General features: G+C 39.5%; 1 protein-coding gene across 8 annotated transcripts in view; it reads right to left on the reverse strand.

Annotated features, from left to right (window-relative positions):
- Positions 1–20,233, reverse strand: part of GREB1L (GREB1 like retinoic acid receptor coactivator) — a 307,520-nt gene that overhangs the window by 107,244 nt on the left and 180,043 nt on the right. The gene's annotated exons all lie outside the window — the stretch shown is intronic.

Consider the following 20,233-nt stretch of genomic DNA (forward strand, 5'->3'; position numbering starts at 1 on the left):
AACTAAAGAATAAAGGCTATGAACTTAGAGTTTATAGGGAAAAAAATGCAAATAGCTTTTAAACAAATGCAACAATGTTCAATGTCAATAGGGAAAATGCAAATTTAAAAAACACAGATTTGGTTGGGCATGGTGGCTCACGCCTATAATCCCAGCACTTTGGAAGGCCCAGGTAGGCAGATCACGAGGTCAGGAGGTCCAGACCAGCCTAACCAACATGGTGAAACCCTGTCTCTACTAAAAATACAAAAATTAGCTGAGTGTGGTGGCATGCACCTGTAATCTCAGCTACTCAGGAGGCTGAGGCAGGAGAATCACTTGAACCCGGGAGGCAGAGGTTACAGTAAGCCGAGATCGCACCACTGCACTTCAGCCTAGGCGACAGAGTAAGGCTCTGTCTCAAAAAAAAAAAACTAAATAGGCTGGGTGCGGTGGCTCACACCTGTAATCCCAGCAGTTTGAAAGGCCGAGGCAGGCAGATCACTTGAGGTCGGTCGGGAGTTCGAGACCAGCCTGAGCCACATGGAGAAACCCTGTCTCTACTAAAAACACAAAAAATTAGCCGGGCGTGGTTGCACATGACTGTAATCACAGCTACTCAGGAGGCTGAGGCAGGAGAATCACTTGAACCCCAGAGGCGGAGGTTGCAGTGAGCCGAGATCACGCCACTGCACTCCAGCCTGGGCAACAAGAGTGAAACTTCGTCTCAAACAAACAAACAAACAAACAAACAAAAAACCACAGATTTTATTTTTTACCCATCAGATTCACAAAAATCCAAAAGTTCAATAAACAAACTTGATTAGTGAGCCTCTGTGGAAATATCTGTAAAACCTGTTAGGACAGTAATTTGTCAGCATATATAAAAATTACAAATAAGGCTGGCACAGTGGCTCATGCCTGGAATCCCAGCACTTTGGGAGGCCAAGGTGGGTGGATCATGAGGTCAGGAGTTTGAGACCAGCCTGGCCAACATGGTGAAACCCCGTCTCTACCAAAAATACAAAACAATTAGCTGGACGTAGTGGCGTGTGCCTGTAATCCCAGCTACTCAGGAGGCCAAGGCAGGAGAATCGCTGAACCCAGAAGGCAGAGGTTGCAGTGAGCCAAGATCAGGCCACTGAACTTTAGCCTGGGCAGCAGAGTAAGATTTCGTCTCAGGGGTGGGGGGTGGGTGGGAGAGGGAAGAAATTACAAATGAGTATATGCTTGATCCAGCAATTCCTGGACATTTATATGTGAGAAATGATATATATTGAGGTTATTCATTGCTACATTGTTTCAAAACAACATAAATGCCTATCAATAGGAAGCAGGTTAAATAAATCACGGCATATCCAGATAGTATTTAGCAGTAAAAAATTAATGAGGATGTTCTCTATTGATTTGGAAAAATCTTTAAGACACAGCATATGAAAAAGTGAGGTGCAGATTCATGCATACAAAATTTTGCCTTTGGAGTAAGAAAGTTGTAAAAATAAGAATTTGTATTTGTGCTTGCTTGAATAGATATAAAGAAAATCTAGAAAATAAATAAGAAAAAGAATTCAGTGATTACCTGTCTGGAAGGAAGCTGTAGAAATAAGGTGAGATGAGAGAGAAACTTTTTACTGTGTGTGTGTGTGTGTATATATATATATATATATGAATATATTATATATGTACGTATATACACATGCACATAGATATTTTTAAAATATGTAAATGTTTCAGAGCAGTTTTGATATTTGGGAGCAGCCCCAAATATCCAAACTGTGATCCCCTGTCACCTTGCTCAGACACGAATTTGAACTATGGGGCTGTGAGGCTACTGTACAGAACCTGGTGCTTAGTCAGTAAGTAGCTGATTGCTTAGCATCTGATCTCACCAAGGCCTCATTCTTTCTACTAGTGATTTCATATCCATTTAAAGAAGAAACTTGTAAGCACTGGAGGATTCACAAACTTGGAAAGTTCCTTAAGCAAGTCACAGCTTCTGCTCTCTATGTTGTGGTAGTTTGTAACTTCTTGTTTCTCCCACTAGGTTACAGTAAGCCCTTGAGGGCATTCCCAGCTCCTGGTACAATGATTGTCACAATGTGGCTAAAGAAATATAATTGAAAAAATACCAAAATAATCTCCTTATCCTTTTTATACAATAGTTCAATTACTTTCTGTTAGCCCAAAATCACTGGGGGGGAAACAATCTTCCAAAACATAGGAAGCCAATTATGCAGCCAGTAGAGAGACTGAATCTTGATGTTGCCACTCACTACCAACAATTTCACCAATTATTAACCCTCCCCACAGTCTGTTTCAGGATCTGCAAAATGGCACTAAAACCTCACAGTAGCAATGAACATGTTTAGCACAGAACCTAGAACACAGTAGATATTCAGTAAATGCTTTGCTAAATCTTGTTAAAGGTTTTCCAGATGACCAAGAGCTTAAATCTTTATGAGCTCTCTTTTTGCCCTTGATGCCTGTACAAAATGTAGACTATAATTTGCTTCTTTCCTGGGTTAACTACAACAACATTAACATGCAATTAACGTCCTGATGTAGGTACCATATTTCTATTAACATGCAATTAATGTCCTAATGTAGACACCATATTTCTATTATTGCACTCTGAGCCTGCATTAGTTATGTCAGCCATGTTTTACTTTTGATTCAGTTAAATTAGCATTTAATTAAAATATAACATATTCACCCTCTAAAACTCATGTTAAATCAGATATCTTTCTAATCCATTCTTATGCTGTTTTTTTTTTTTTTTTTTTTTTTGAGAAGGAGTGTTGCTCTGTCACCAAGCTGGAGTGGCGACCACCAGGCCTGGATAATTTTTTTGTAGTTTTAGTAGAGATGGGGTTCTATGATGTTGGCCAGGCAGGTCTTGAACTCCTCATCTCAGGTGATCCACCCACTTTGGCATCCCAAAGTGCTGGGATTACAAATGTGAGCCACCATGCCTGACCCAAAATACTAAAATTTTATTAAGAAATTTTTATTTATTTTATAAGAGATACTGGTTTAAATTTTTCTTCTCTTGTGATATTTTTGACTTTATTATCAAGGTAATGCTAGTCTCATAGACTGAATTAGGAAGTAATCCATTTCCTTCCATTTTGGGGGAAGACTTTGTATAGAATTTATATTATCACTTCTGGCTGGGTGTGGTGGCTCATGTCTGTAATCCCAGCACTCTGGGAGGCTGAGGCAGCCAGATCACTTGCGGTCAGGAGTTCAAGACAAGCTTGGCCAACATAGGGAAACCCTGTCTCTACTAGAAACACAAAGAAATTAGCCAGGCACGGTGGTGCATACCTGTAACCCCAGCTGCTTGGAAGGCTGAGGCATCAGAATCACCTGAACCTAGGAGACAGAGGTTACAATGAGCTAAGAGTCTACCAGTGCACTCTAGCCTGGGTGACAGAGTGAGACTGTCTCAAAAACAAACAAAGATAATATCATTTCCTGAAATGTTTGGTTGAATTTATCAGTGGAGCTGTCTAGGCATGGAGTTTTCTTTGAGGAAAGATTTTAACAATATTTTCAGTGTATTTCATAGATATGGGGCTATACAGATACCTGTTTCTTCTTGTGTAAGCCTTTATATTTTGTGTCTTTCAAGGAATTTATCTCATCAAATGTGTCATAAAATGGTTCCTAACATTCCTTTATTATACCTTTAATATCATTTGAATCTATGTTGATTCCATCATCTCATTTATTTCCAATACTGGTAATTTGTATCTTCTGGTATTTTTTTTCTTATCAATCTAGGTAGTTTACAAATTTTATTGATTTTTCTCAAATAACCAGTTTCTATTATTAATTTTTAAAATTGTTTTTCTAATTTTCTATTTCGCTGACTGCTGATTTGGTCTTCTTTTCTTGAGACAGTGTCTTGCTCTATCGCGAGGCTGGAGTGCAGTGGCGCGATCCCGGCTCACTGCAACTTCCGTTTTCCAGTTTCAAGCAATTCTCCTGCCTCAGCCTCCAGAGTAGCTGGGACCACAGGCACGCACCACCATGCCCAGCTAATTTTTTGTACGTTTTTAGTAGAGACGGGGTTTCACCATGTTGGCCAGGATGGTCTCGATCTCTTGACCTCGTGATCTGCCCGTCTCGGCCTCCCAAAGTGCTGGGATTGCAAGTGTGAACCACCACGCCTGGCCTGATTTGGTCTTTACTTCCTTTTTCTGGCTTACTTTGGGTTTAATTTTTTTTTTCCTTTTTTTTTTTTTGAGACGGAGTCTCGCTCTGTTGCCCAGGCTGGAGTACAATGGCTCAATCTCACCTCACTGCAACCTCTGCTTCTTGGGTTCATGCAATTCTCCTGCCTTAGCCTCCCGAGTAGCTGGGATTACAGATGCACACCACAATATCTGGCTAATTTTTTGTATTTTTAGCAGAGATGGGGTTTCACTATGTTGGCCAGACTGGTCTCAAACTCCTGACCTCATGATCCGCCCACCTCGGCCTCCCAAAGTGCTGGGATTACAGGCATGAGCCACCATGCCCAGCCTTTTTCCTAGATTTTTTTTTTTTTTTTTTTTTTTTTTGAGACAGAGTCTTGCTCTGTCACCAGGTGCCAGGCTGGAATGCAGTGGCGTGATCTCTGCTCACTGCAACCTCCGCCTCCCAGGTTCAAGCAGTTCTCCTGCCTCAGCCTCCCGAGTAGCTGGGACTACAGGCGCATGCCACCCCACGCCCAGCTAATTTCTGTATTTTTAGTAGAGATGGGGTTTCACCATGTTGGCCAGGACGGTGATCTCTTGACCTTGTGATCCGCCGGCCTCGGCTTCCCAAAGTGCTGGGATTACAGGCGTGAGCCACTGCCTCGGCCCCTAGTTTCATAAGGTAGAAGCTGAGTTCATTTATTTGAGATCTTTCTTTTTGTCTAATATAGGTTTTAGTGATGTAAATGTCCCTCTAAATACTGCTTTAGTGGCACCCCACACATTGTTTTCATTTTCATTCAATTCAAAAATTGCTATTTTCCTTTTAATTTCTCTTTTGATCTATGAATTATTTAGAAGCGTATTATTTGGTTTTCAAATATTCAGAGATTTTTCCCCAGAGATTTTTCTGTTGATTTACAATTTAATTTCATTTTGGGTAAAGAACATACTTTGTATGATTTGAATCCTTTAAAATGTATTAAGATTTGTTTCATGGCCCATAAATATGATGTCATGTTTATTTCTGTATGTAACATGTCTTTTTTCTCTGGCTGGGTAAATATTCTACACGAACTTAAGGAGAATGTGTATGCTGCTGTTGTGGGGAAGAGTGTTCTAAAAATGTCAATTAGATCAAGTTGGTTGATCAAATTGGTTCAAATATTCTATATCCTTACTGATTTTCTATCTACTTGTTTGATCAATTACTAAGACAAGGGCGTTGAAAGAGCTGGCTATAAGAGTGAATTTACTTATTTCTCAAAATAATTCTATCAGTTTTTGCTTAATGTATTTTGAAGCTTTGTTATTTGGCACATAAATTTTTAGGATTGTTTTGTCCTCCTAATTATGTGACCCCTTTGTCAATTTGAAATAATCTCTTTAACTTCTGGTAATATCCTTTGCTCTGAAAATATACTTTGCCTGATACTAATATAAGCACTCAAGCTTCCTTTTGACCCATGTTAGCACTTTATATGCGTTTTATTTTTATTATTATTTTTTTTACCATTAATCCATTTGTGTCTTAAATATTTTATTTGTATTTCATGTAGGCAGCAAAGAGTTGGGTCTTACTTTTTTATCCAATTTGATAATCTCTGCTGTTGAATTGGGTGTTTAGATTATTTACATTTAATGTGATTCTTGATGTGGTTAGGTCTGAGTTTATCATCTTGCCATTTACTTTCTACTTGTTTCATCTATTCTTTGTCCTCCTTTTCCTCTTTCAGACTTCTTTTGGATTAAGCAGATATTAATGACTTATTTTATCATTTTGTTGCATATTACTTAAAGCTCTTGGTTATTTTCATAGTTGGTTTAGGGCTTATAGAGTACAGTCAGCCCCCCATATCCACAGGTTCTGTACCCACAGATTCAACCATCTGTGGATCAAAAATGTTTCTTTGTTTTTTTTTTTTGAGATAGAGTCTCACTCTGTAGCCCAGGCTGGAGTGCAGTGGTGCGATCTCAGCTCACTGCATGCTCTGCCTCCAGGGTCCCGGTTCAAGCAATTCTCCTACCTCAGCCTCCCAAGATGAAAAATATTTCTTAAGGCTAGGTGCAGTGGCTCACGTCTGTAATCCTAGCACTGAGAGGCTGAGGCGGGTGGATTACTTGAGGTCAGGAGTTCAAAACCAGTCTAGTCAACATGGTGAAACCTTGTCCTTACTAAAAATACAAAAAAAAAAAAAAAAATGGATGGGTATGGTGGCAGGCACCAGTAATCCCAGCTACTTGGAGGCTGAGGCATGAGCCTGTAGTCACAGCTATTTGGGAAGCTGAGGTATGGGAATCACTTGAACCCAGGAGGTGGAGTTTGCAGTGAGCTGAAATTACACCATAGCACTCCAGCCTAGGCAACAGAGTGAGGCTCTGTCTTAAAAACAAAACAAAACAAAACAAATTAAAAAAAATAAATAGGGCCGGGCGCGGTGGCTCACGCCTGTAATCCCAGCACTTTGGGAGGCCGAGGCGGGTGGATCACACGAGGTCAAGAGATCGAGACCATCCTGGTCAACATGGTGAAACCCCGTCTCTACTAAAAATACAAAAAATTAGCTGGGCATGGTGGTGCGTGCCTGTAATCCCAGCTACTCAGGAGGCTGAGGCAGGAGAATTGCCTGAACCCAGGAGGCGGAGGTTGCGGTGAGCCGAGATCGCGCCATTGCACTCCAGCCTGGGTAACAAGAGCGAAACCCCGTCTCAAATAAATAAATAAATAAAATTAAAAAACCCAATATAGTATAACAATTATTTATATAACATTTACATTGTATTCATTATTATAAGTAATCTAGAGATTTAAGTATATGGGAGGCTGTCCATAGGTGACATGCAGATACTATGCCATTTTATATAAGGGACTTGAAGTTCTGCAAATTTTGTATCTGCAGGGGTTCTGAAATTAAGCCCTTGTGGATACTGAGAAATGACTGTATATCCTCATTTGCCACTGTAAAACCTCAAGTGATGCTGCAAAACTTGTAAGAACTTTAGAATAATGAACTTTCACCTTTCCCCTCCTGACCTTCAGACTACTGTCATACAATTTACTTTTATATGTATTATAAACCCAAAATGTATTATTATACTGGTGTAACAGTCAATTCTCTTCTAAATAGATTTAAATTTAAAAATTATATAATTTATCTATGCAGTTACTATTTTCAGTGGTTTTCAATGCCTTGTAAAGATTCAGATTTTCATCTGCTATCATGTCTATCTATCTGAATGATTTCCTTTAGCATTTCTTATAGTGTGAGTCTGCTGGCTGTGAACTATTCCATATTTTGTATGTCTGGAAGTGTGTTTATTTCACCTTCATTTTTGAAAGATTTTTTTTTTTTCGTTTTCTTACTCTGTTGCCCAGTGACACGATTTTGGCTTACTGCCACCTCCATCTCCTGGGTTAAAGTGATTATCGTACCTCAGCTTCCCAAATAGCTGTGACTACAGGACTATGCCTGGCTTTTTTTGTATTTTTAGTAGAAATGGAGTGTCATCATGTTGGCCAGGCTGGTCTCAAACTCCTGACCTTAAGTGATCCACCCACCTTGGCCTCCCAAAGTGCTAGGTTAACAGGCGTGAGCCACCGCACCCACTGAAAGATATTTTTTATTGGGTATAGAATTCTAGATTAACTTTAAAGATGTTGCTCTACTGTCCAGGAATTTCTATTGTTTCCCATGAGAAATATGATGTCAGGCTTATTTTTGTTCTGCTGTACATGTCTTTTCTCTCTGGCTGCTTTTAAGATTTTCTCTTTATTGTTGATTTTGAGCAATTTTATTTATTTATTTTTTATTTTGAGACGGAGTCTTGCTGTGTTGCCCAGGCTGGTGTGCAGTGGTGCAATCTCAGCTCAATGCAACCTCTGCCTCCCAGTGAGTCTCCTGCCTCAGTCTCCCAAGTAGCTGGAATTACAGGTGCCTGCCACCATGCGTGGCTAATTTTTTTGGCTTTTTGTAGAGATGGGGTTGCACCATGTTGGCCAGGCTGGTCTCGAACTCCTGACCTCAAGTGATCCCCCTATCTCAGCCTCCCAAAGCGCTGGGATTACAGGCATGAGCTACTGCGCCCAGCATTGAGCACTTTATAATGATATGCTTCGGTGTAGTTTTCTTTGTTTCTTATGCTTGAGGTTCACTGAATGTCTTGGATCTGTGGTTTTATCTTCATCAAGTTTGGGAACTTTTGGGGCATTATTTCTCCAAATATATATTTTGTCTCTCATACCTTCAGACCCCCCAATTACTAGTATATTATGCTGCTTATAGTTATCCTACAGCTCACTGATGTCTATTTCATTTTTTTTGTTTGTTTCTGAGTTTAGTAGCAGGTAGTTTCTATTACTGTGCTTTCATTATTCTTTTCTTTTTCTCTTGTTAATCCCCATCTAGTGTACTTTTCATCTCAAACACTGAAGTTTGAGTCTTTTTTGTATCTGCCATGTCTACTAACCTTTTGAAGATATGAAATATAGTTACCATTTTGATGTCCCTCTCTGTTGACTCTAACATGTATCAGTTCTGCATTGGTTTTGATTGATTAATCTCCTTGGTATTAGTTGTATTTTCCTGCCTCTTTGCACCCTGGTAATCTTTTTTTTTTTTTTTTTTTTTTTTTAAATGGAGTCTTGCTCTGTCACCCAGGCTGGAGTGCAGTGGCGTGTTCTCAGCTCACTGCAACCTCCACCTCCCGGGTTCAAGGGATTCTCCTGCCTCAGCCTCCTGAGTAGCTGGGATTACAGGCGCACACCACCATGCCCAGCTTATTTTTGTATTTTTAGTAGATAGGGGTTTCACCATGTTGGTCAGGTTGGTCTTGAACTCCTGACCTTGTGATCTGCCCACCCCGGCCTCCCAAACTGCTGGGATTACAGGCGTGAACCACCGTGCCTGGCCACACCCTGGTAATCTTTCATTGTATGTCATGCATTGTTAATTTTATCCTGTTGGGTGCTGAGTATTTTTATTTTCCTATAAATATCCTGGATCTTTGTTTTGGTATACAGTTAAATTATTTGAAAACAATTTGATCTTTTGGGGTCTTGCTTTCATTATATTTTAAGCAGGGGTGGAGCAGTGCTCAGTCTAGGGCTAAGTATTGTCTGTTACTGAGACAAGACCTTCCTAAGTACTCTATCTTATGCCTGATGTATTATGTGTTGTGCTCAGTCTAGGGCTAAGTATTGTCTGTTTCTGAGACAAGACCTTCCTAAGTACTCTATCTTATGCCTTATGTATTATGTGTGTTTTCCATTTGGCTGGTGGGAACAGCCACTTTTCTTGGCCCTGTGTGAATGCTGAGCAGTTTCCTGTAATCCCTTTGGATGGTTCTTTCTTTCTTTCTTTCCTTTTCTTTTTCTTCTCCTTCCTTCTTGTTCTCCCTCCCCTCTCTCCTTTCCTTCCTACTTTCCTTCATTCCCTCCCTCCCTCCCTTCCTTCCTTTGGGACGGAGTTTCATTCTGCTGCCCGATTTAGAGTGCAGCGGTTCAATCATAGCTCACTGCAGCCTCAAGCATTCCTACTGCTTCAGACTCCAGAGTAGCCAGTGCTATAGGCACATGCCACCATGCCCAACTAATTTCTTTATTTTTTGTAGAGACATTGTCTCTCATCAGGTTGCCCAGGCTGGTCTCGAACTCCTGAGTTCAAGCAATCCTCTCACCTGAGCCTTGTAAAATGCTGGGATTATAGATGTGAGCCACCACACTTGGCTTGAATGGCACTTTTTAAAAATCAGCTTTTCTGTTTTCACATTGCTGATAAAGAAAAATAAAAAATAAAAATAAAATAATAATAATAATAATTAGCTTTGAGTAGTTTCTTCACATGCAGGTACCAGTAATACTATGTTGAATTTTTGAGGTACCCTCTGCACATCTTTGGATTTCTCTCTTCTTTGTGCAGCTCTCTTCCCTCTGGTACTTGGTCTTATGAACGCCTACAAAAGGTACACTAAGGTTACTTCTCCTTTTTAGTTAATATAAAGGTCTCCCCTCTCAGTTCCTTCTGCTTGACTTAAGGAGCCTGCTGGGTTCTACCACTTTCCTCTCCTTATATCATGGTCTAGAAATTGTGAGGACAACAAGCTTGGACAATCGTAAGACTCACATTGTTTCCCATCTCTCAGGGACCACTATTCTCTGTTGCCTGATGTACTGTGTATTTAAACATCTTTTTAAATGTATTTTTGTTGGTATTTTGTTGTAGTTGTTTCAGGGGGGAGGGTAAATCCGGTCTCTTTTCTCCATTTGGGTCAGGAGTGAATGTTGAGTTGATCTGCTACTGATTCTATAACCACAGTGTTCTCCCTTTGTTTTCCTGTTCCTACTGCCCTGATTCTGCTCTTGAAGTCTGACATACATGAGGATTTTACAGAACTCTGGGTAAAGCTCAATATCATCTTTGTATCCTCATCTCCTAGTATCCAGTAATTGCTCAATATAATTGTTCAGTAGTGAGCAGAGAGAGAGTTCAAATTCTAGTTATGTTATCATCTAGCTGTATTTTGAACTTGTCTACGCTAGGTATTGGCCTTTATTTCTACACATACAAAGAGCTGATGAGAGATCAGTAAAAAGCAGACATTTTCTACTAACCTATACATTTGGATTAATTTTGAGAATTTTTATATGTTTATGAAAATTATAAAAATTCAGAAATAGAAACAAACATGCTAAAATCTTACTTCTCCCACAAACCAGTTTTTCTTCCTTCTAGTAGTGCCCTTCTATGTTTTATTCACATCTTTTTACATGATATGACCAAAAAAATCGTTTCAATTTTATTTTTATTGGTTTACAGAATTATTTCCTATGTGGCTGCACGGTTCATAATGATCTTTTTTTTTTAGCATTTTCATCATGTGTGTATGTCACGATTTGCTCAATTGTTTCTACACTAAGGTTGCTTCTCCTTTTTAGTTAATATAAAGGGAACTGCAGTGAATATCTTGACTCTCCATTTCAGTTATTTTCTTGGGTAAGCCCTCTAAAGTGAGATTGTTCTAGCAAAAGGTATAAATTTTTTTTCTCCTTCTCCTCCTCAGGTATAAATATTTTTAATGTTCTTGTTACATATTGCTAAACTGCTTTCTTAAAAGCTCACACCACTGTTCACCTTCACCAGCCTGGCTGAGAGTGTCAGTTTTACCAGCACTGAATTTTATCTCTGAAATAAAATATTTTGGCTAGTGTAATAAGTGAAAATGACTTTGCTGTTATTACTTATGCGTTTCTTCATTTCCACAAAGTGGGATATTCTTCCTCATGCTTACTAAAGGGTTGCATTTTCTCTTTAGCAGGAATAAAAGTCTCACAAGTACATTCACAGCCCTTAGCCTCCTCTCCTGTCTCAGAGGGGATAATTATTGTTTTCCTTCGCTCTCCCATCCATTAATTCATCAGATATTTATTGAGCCTCTTCAGCATGCCAGGTACTATCTTACGCTCTGGGGATTCAGTAAGGGAATAAGACAAAGATACAATCCCTACCCTCAAGGAGTTTACCATGTAAAGGAAAAGTCCGCGTGTTCTCAATATCTGGTTAGAAGCAGGCAAATTTGCCAAAGGGTTCTCGCCATATTTGGAAACAAGAGACTGTTAAAGAAAAGCATTAACTGAGTATTCGTAAGAAACTAAATTAGGAAAATCATGCTGGAGGAACTTTTGATGTACCTACAGAGGGAAAGGGGAAGGTAAGTGCCCAAAGGACACAAAGCAGAAGGAGACAAACACGGCCACATCTTAGGGACAGTTCAATGATACGCTCCCAAACAATCTGCTTCCTAAACAGCCATCACCAGGGATAGAGGAGTCATCTGCGCGAAATGGAAACAAAGTGATAGGCTGCGTGAGCAGGACAGGCCTAGGTTAGCGGATGGCAGATCACAGAATATTCTGGACACACAGAGGGCAACATGAGAGCTCTAAACTCTTGGAAGGCAAAAGAAAGGAAGCCATGGCGGGGGGCAGGGAAGGAAAAGTGTTGGATACTTACAGGGTTCCATTTAGGTTTGTTCCTGCCCACTCCCTTCTTACACAGTACGGTCAGCTATGAGAGATTACTATGACAACAATAATCCCACTATACAATCACCACAGTGGGAAACAGAAAAACTCAAAAGACTTAAACATTATTATTATACCATAGTATCCCTGCCTATGATACCACTTGCTATCAAAGTATGAGGACTACATACATTAGTACATGTATGTAGTTTGGTAGCAGGGGGCGGTGGTAAATCTACCCTTTTATTCTCATTGAGATGTATCATTATACAGAACAGTGCATAAAATATTTATGTATAGCTTAAGGAATAATCACAAGGCAAATATCTATGTAATCACTATCCAAGTCAAAGAAAAAAAAAAAAACAAAATACTGTCAGCAGCCAGTACCTCCTGTGTGCTCTTCCCCATCCCATCTCCCTCCCTCTGTCCAGAGGTGACCACTGTATTATGTACGCATTCCTTAAATAGTTTAGTTTTGCCTTTAATGTAATAGAATTGAAATAATATCAGACAGAGTCTTTTGTGAATGACTTTTTGTTCAATATCGTCTTTGTAAGATTAATCTATAGTGCTAGGTGTAGTTGTTTATTTTCATTGCCATTTGCTATTTCATTATATATATACAATTGTTGTTGTTTTGAGACAGGGTGTCACTGTGTTGCCCAGGCTGGAGTGCAGTGGTGAGATCACAGTTCACTGCAGCCTCGACTTCCTGGGCTCAAGAGATCCTCCTGCCTCAGCTCCCCAACTAGCTGGGACCATAGACGTGTGTCAACACACGTTGCTAATTTTTAAATTTCTTTTTGTATTTTTTGTAGAGACAAGATTTTGCCATGTTCAAGACAAGGCTAGTCTTGAACTCCTGAGCTCAAGCAATCCAGTAGCCTCAGCCTCCCAAAGTGCCAGGACTACAGGCTTGAGCCACCTCACCTGGCCCTAAATATAAATATCTCACAATTTACTTAGCCATTCTATTTTTAATGAACACTTTAGTTGTTTCCTGTTTAAGGTGACTGTGAAGAACACTGCCATGAACAATCTTGTACATACCTCTTGGTGCACACATACAAAAGGTTCCTTAGAATGGAGTAGCTGGATCAGAGGATATGTACATTTTCTACTTTACTATGTATTGCAACTTACTTACAGAAACTTGGTATTAATTAATACTCCTACAAGTAGTGTATATTAGTTCTTATTGCTTGAAATCCTTACCAACATCTACTACTGTCATAATTAAACTCACTGCCAATTTAGAATATGCATATAGTATCTTGTATTTTTTATGTAATTTTCCTGATTACCAAAGTGGTTAATTATGTTTTCATGTATTTATTGCCCACTTGGATATCCTCTTTTGTGAAATGCCTGTTGAGGTCTCTGCTCATGTTCTCTGTTGACATATATTTCTTATTAATTCATAATTTTTTAAAAAAATAGAGACTAGCTCTGTTGCCCAGGCTAGAGTGCAGTGGCAAGATCATAGCTCACTGCAGCAACCCCTAGGCTCAAGTGATCCTCCTGCCTCATCCTCCCTAAGTGTGAGAATTACAGGCATGAGCCACTGTGCCTGGCACAAAAGTATTCTTTATATGTTCTTGATACTAGTTCTTTGTTAGTTTTATGTATTACACATATCATCTCCCAATTTATGGCTTGTTTTTACTCTATGGTGACTCCTAATAGTTAGAAATTATTTTAAGGTAGTAAAATATCGGTCTTCTCCTTTCTGATCAGCACTTTATGCTTTTTTTTTTGGCGGGGGGACAAAGTCTCGCTCTTGTTGCCCAGGCTGGAGTTTAGTGGCGCAATCTTGGCTCACTGCAACCTCCACCTTCTGGATTCAAGCAATTCTCCTGCCTCAGCCTTCCCAGTAGCTGGGACTACAGGCACCTGCCACCAAGTCTGGCTAATTTTTACATTTTTTTGTAGAGACAGGGTTTTGCCATGTTGCCCAGGCTGGTCGTGAGCTTTGGGGTCAAGCAATCTACCCAAAATGCTGGGATTACAGGCATAAGCCACTGTGCCCGGCCTTAATATATAATATTATAATAATATATTCACCTTTATACCAACAGTTATAAAACATAATTTTACATATTTTTCTACAAAGGAAGAGCACTATTTCTGCTCTGAAATAGTGCCCACCACACTGTAGATATTCAATAAATTAGACTGTATTACACTGAAAGAGAAGCAGTGCCACCTCAAAGGATTATTAATTTTCTCAGAGCAGCTTTTTAATCTATTTTTATAGCTTAATTGAGGTAAAGTTTATGTATAAAATTTGCCCATTTCAAATATTTCAAGTATACAATGCAATGATTTTTAGTAACTTTACCAAGTTGTTTAACCATCACCATATTTTTATCCCCTTAATAAGAATGCTCACACCCCATTTTCTGTTCCTCTCCATTCCCACTCCCTGCTCCAGGCAAGCACTAATCTACTTCCTTCCTCTATAAATTTGCCTTGTCTGCACATTTCATACACAAAGAACCATACAATATGTGGTTTCTTTCATCTGGTTTCTTTCACTTAACATCATATTTTTGAGATTCATCCATGATGTAGCAGGTGTCGACAGTTTGTTTCTTGTTATTGCTGGATGGCATTCCATCATATTGATATATCACATTTTTGTCAAGCCATTCACAAGTTAATTGACATTTAGGTTATTTCTAGTTTTTTACTATAACGAATAATGATGCTATGAACATTTGCATGCAAGTTTTTATCTCTTGGGTAGATACCTGGGAGTGAAATTGCTGGGCTGCATGGTAGTTTTATGTTCAACTTTTTGAGAAATTGCCAAACTGTATTCCAAAATGGCTGCCACATTTTACCAACACATTCCTATCAGTGGTGTATAATGGTTCCAATTTCTCCAAACTCACAGACACTTGTTACTGTCTTTTTTATGACAGCCATTCTAGAGGATGTGAAGTAGTATCTCTTTTTTTTTGAGACAGAGTTTTGCTCTTTTTGCCCAGGCTGGAGTGCAATAGCGCAATCTTGGCTCACTGCAACCTCCACCTCTCGGGTTCAAGTGATTCTCCTGTCTCAGCCTCCCAAGTAGCTGGAATTACAGGTGCGTGTCACCAAGCCTAATTTTGTATTTTTAGTAGAAATGGGATTTCACCATGTTGGCCAGGCTGGTCTTGAACTCCTGACCTCAGGTGATCCACCCGCCTTGGCCTCCCAAAGTGTTGGGATTATAGGCGTGAGCCACTGCACCCAGCCCTCATTATGGTTTTGACTTGCATTTCCCTAATGATATTGAGCATATTTTCATGTGCTTGTTAGCCATTTGTATATATATTTTGAAGAAATGTCTATTCCAAATCCTTTGCCCACATTTCGGTTGGTTTGTTTGTCATCTTATTATTAAGCTTTTGTAAATTCTGGATATTAATACTTTATTAGATTTGTGTTTTGCCAATATTTTTACCACTTTGTTTTTTGTCTTTTCATTTCTTAATGGTGTCTTTTTATTGAGACATAACTGTACATATTTATGGGGTACACATAATGTTTTGATACATGCATACAATATGTAATGATCAAATCAGGATAAGCAGGATATCTATCACCTCAAATATTTATCATTTTTGTGTCTATGTTGGAAGCATTCAAATCTTCTAGCAATTTAAAAATGTATATTATTGATAACGATAGTCATGCTACTCTGCTGTCAAACACTAGAACTTATTCTTTCTAGCTAACTTTATGTTTATACATACTAGCCAACCTTTCTTCACCCCCACCTCCTCATCCTTTGCAGCCTCCGGTAACCATTATTCTACTCTCTAACTCCATGAGATCAACTGTTTTTAGCTCCCATGAGTTAAGTCAGAACATGTGATATTTGTCATTCTGTGCCTGACTTATTTCATTTATCATAATGATCTTCGGTTCCATCCATGTTCCTGCAAATAATAGGATTTAATTCTTTTCTTTACAACTAAATAGAATTCCATTGTGTATATAAACCACATTTTCTTTATCCTTAAAATTTTGAAGTGTAAAAGTTTTGAATTTTGATGAGGTCCATTTTATCAATTTTTCCAAAAACAAATCCTCATATTTAGAGTCAACTGACTTTTGAAGTGCAAAAGTTTTGAATTTTGAAGAGGTCCATTTTAACAATTTTTCCAGAAACAAATCCTTATATTTAGAGTCAGCTGATTTTTGACAAATGCAATTCACTAATGAGAAGATGGTCTGAAATTGGACATCCATACATGAAAGGATGAATTTAAACTCTTATTTCATACTATACAAAAAATAACTCAAAATGGCTCATAGACTTAACTACAAGAGTTAATAAAGCCTTTAGTAAAAAACTTGGAAATTTTCAAAATCCTGAGTTAGACAAATATATCTTTCATCTATTCTTGAATTCTTGTCCCGATTAAACATCATAGGTATGTGTGTCACACTTATAATGCAGGTAGATAAAAATATAGCCCCCTTCAAGTAAAAATAATAAAATATTTCACTGAGATTGGAGACCAAAATTTGAATCAATTACATGAAAATGTTAAGAGAAGGCCAGGCACGGTGGCTCACCATGTAATCCCAGCACTTTCGGAAGTCAAGGCAGGTAGATCACTTGAGGTTAGGAGTTCAAGATCAGCCTGGCCAATATGGTGAAACCCCATCTATACTAAAAATACAAAAATTAGCCGGGTGTGGTGGGGTGCGCCTGTAGTCCCAGCTATTCGGGAGGCTGGGGCAGGAGAATTGCTTGAACCCAGGAGGTGGAGGTTGCAGTGAGCCGAGATCATGCCATTGCACTCCAGCCTGGACTTCATAGTGAGACTCCGTCTCAAAAATAAGAAAATAAAATAAAAGATTAAGAGAAAATAGGCAAACAGTAAGTGGTAACCCAGCCAGAACAGAACATAAGAACTTAGCAGGTAGAACTCAAGACAAAGGCATGCAAATAATGCATTAAACTCTGCTTCAAATACTATGCAATGTGTATAACCACATTGCGGTTAAAAATTGTGGATTACAGGCAGTCACTGACTATAGATTAAGATTAGGGAGAAGGCAATCTCCTACAGAAAGGTGAATCTCAATCGATCAGTTAAGGAGGTGCTGTATATGCTAATATTTGCAATGGTATCATAATGCCAACATGAAATTTCTACAGCCCATTATATTCAAATGTCAGAAGAAAGAAATTATTGAAGAATCTATAAACACAATTCATTTACATGAAAATTTTAGATACAAAGTATCACTTGTAAAGGCACTTTCTTTTATTAAATTTTCTGGGTTGTATCTGAAATTGTTAATAACTAATTTTCATAGTCAAATTACCACTTACATCCTCACCAGGGACACAAAAGAATGTGAGCATAAAACTTGGCCAATGTGTTCACGGTGAGTCAGTCAGTGCCTTCCCCTTGTTCCTGGCCTGTGTCTCATCATGGCAACTGCAGGAGACTTTGCTAAAGCCTGAATCTTGATTTCCTCTTTCAAAGCAAAATTTGTTTACAAAGTATATTTCCTGGTAGAATTAAAATTGTATTACTTCTTATTAACATTTTAATATCTTGTCATTATTTTCAGGTACCACTGGTTACTTACATATCTACCTCTCCCTCTTAGGAAAGGTTACATGTTTTATTGTTCTTTTTCTTTTTCTTTCTTTTCTTTTTTTCTTTTTTGAGACGGAGTCTTGCTCTGTCGCCCAGACTGGAGTGCAGCGTGTGATCTTGGCTCACTGCAACCCCTGCCTCCTGGGTTCAAGTGATTCCCCTGCCTCAGCCTCCTGAGTAGCTGAGACTACAGGCATGCACCACCATGCCAGGCTAATTTTTTGTATTTCAGTAGAGACTGGGTTTCACTATGTGGTCAGGATGGTCTCGATCTCCTGACCTTGTGATCCGCCCGCCTCAGCTTCCCAAAGTGCTGGGATTACAGGCATGAGCCACAGTGCCCGGTCATTTTTTTTAAAGACAGGGTCTGGCTCTGTTGCCCAGGCCAGAGTGCTGTGGCGGTATCTAGGCTCACTGCAACAGCACCCAGCTAATTTTTGTATTTTTAGTAGAGATGGAGTTTCACTACGTTGCCCAAGCTGATCTCAAACTCCTGAGCTCAGAGGATCCACACGCCTAGGCCTACCTACCAAAGTGCTGGAATTATGGGCATAAGCCACTGAGCCTGGCCCTGTTTTATTGTTCTTTAATCCTTTAATATTAATTTTTTTTTCTTTTGAGATGGAGTCTCACTCTGTCACCCAAGCTGGAGTACAGTGGCACGATCTTGGCTCACTGCAACTTCCACCTCATGGGTGTAACTGATTCTTGTGCCTCAGCCTCCCAAGTAGCTGGGATTACAGGTGCATACCACCACTCCAAGCTAATTTTTGTGTATTTGATAGACACAGGGTTTTGCCATGTTAGCCAGGCTGGTCTCTTAACTCCTGACCTCAAGTGATCCGCCCACCTCGGCCTCCCAAAGTGCTGGGATTACAGGCATGAGCTACCGCACCCAGCCATGAATGGTTTTTAAATCATTGTAGACATCAGTTGAGTACTGGAACCCTGCCTTATAGCATCTGATAAGGTTCTTAAAACAAAATAAACACTTGATACATTTTTGTTGTAATAAAGTAAATCTTAGCTTTTAACACTGTGGGCTTAATAACATATACCATGGGATCAATCAAATTACTAAAATGATATTCTAAGAGAGACGTGCAGGTGTGTCACAAATATAATGAAGGCTCATTTTTCAATGCCCAGATCCAAATGCTAACTTGTTTCTTTCCAGAATACCTAGTGACACCACGTTCTTTCATTTATTCTAAAGAGAAGTGGCTTATTCTCTTAAATCAGAGCCTCTATCTATATCTCCTGGGCAATTTAAAAGCCAAACTTTTTACAATCCAGGAAGAGCTGGACTTAGCTGAGTACAGGCACAAATGCCCCAAAGAAAGTTAGCCTTATTATCATTGCTGCTGTTGCTAACATATTCTAATGATTACTTATACCTTGAGTAGAAACAATTGACCAGCTCATCAGAATTCCACATTAATTTGAAAGAGGTATGTTATGTAGCAAATGAAGACCACTTAATTCTCAATTTGTGGTTGAGTAAACACTGGCAAAGTAGATATGCTATGAAGTTTGCATATCAGACAAGTAAAATGTACTCTACAAAAAACAAGTGACATGAAAAAAATTCACAGTCTTTCAAAATACTTTCCTTCTTGTCTGAGATATAACCAAGGCTAGTTTTGAGTAGTTTTCTCAAATACTATCTGCAGTGATCTTTTCAGGCAAAGTCCTCCAGCCCTTTGGTCCGCTGGAGCCATGAAGTTCTACCTGGAATCTTTTTTTTTTTTTTTGAGACAGAGTCTCGCTCTTGTTGCCCAGGCTGGAGTGCAATGATGCGATCTCAGCTCACTGCAACCTCCGCCTCCCGGGTTCAAGCAATTCTCCTGCCGCAGCCTCCCAAATAGCTGGGATTACAGGCACACACCACCACACCCAGCTAATTTTGTATTTTTAGTAGGGATAGGGTTTCTCCATGCTGACCAGGCTGGTCTCGAACTCCCGACCTCAGGCAATCCGCCTGCCTCAGCCTCCCAAAGTGCTGGGATTACAGGCATGAGCCACATGCCTGGCCCTATTTGGAATCTTATCTTGGCTTCAGGGCCTGGGCTGGTGCTCTATACTGGAGGAATTTTTAGAAGCCTCAGATGAGTAGGTTATCTGCTCAGTAGTAGATCAGTCATTCTGCTGATCCTGCCCTGATGTTGTGAGCTAGTTTCAGGCACTAAGATTTTATCTAGTTACTCATAACTAAGTCCCTCTCTTGTACCACTAGAAACTAGATCCTGGATTCATCCGTTGTCATCCATAATCGTAGCCTAGGACCTTGCTTTGTATCCCAGTTAGTTAGAGCCCTACCCACTACCCTGGAACTCCAGTCTTCATGACTGTGTCCCCAGTACTTGCCACTGGATGGCTATGATGCAGACTTCCCTCATGTCTGCATTTCTACTTACTGCCTACTGTCAGTCTCC

This window comes from Aotus nancymaae, unplaced genomic scaffold, assembly GCF_030222135.1.
Source record: "Aotus nancymaae isolate 86718 unplaced genomic scaffold, 86718_ANA_hifiasm-v0.15.2.pri h1tg000020l, whole genome shotgun sequence".
NCBI classification, from domain to species: domain Eukaryota; kingdom Metazoa; phylum Chordata; class Mammalia; order Primates; family Aotidae; genus Aotus; species Aotus nancymaae.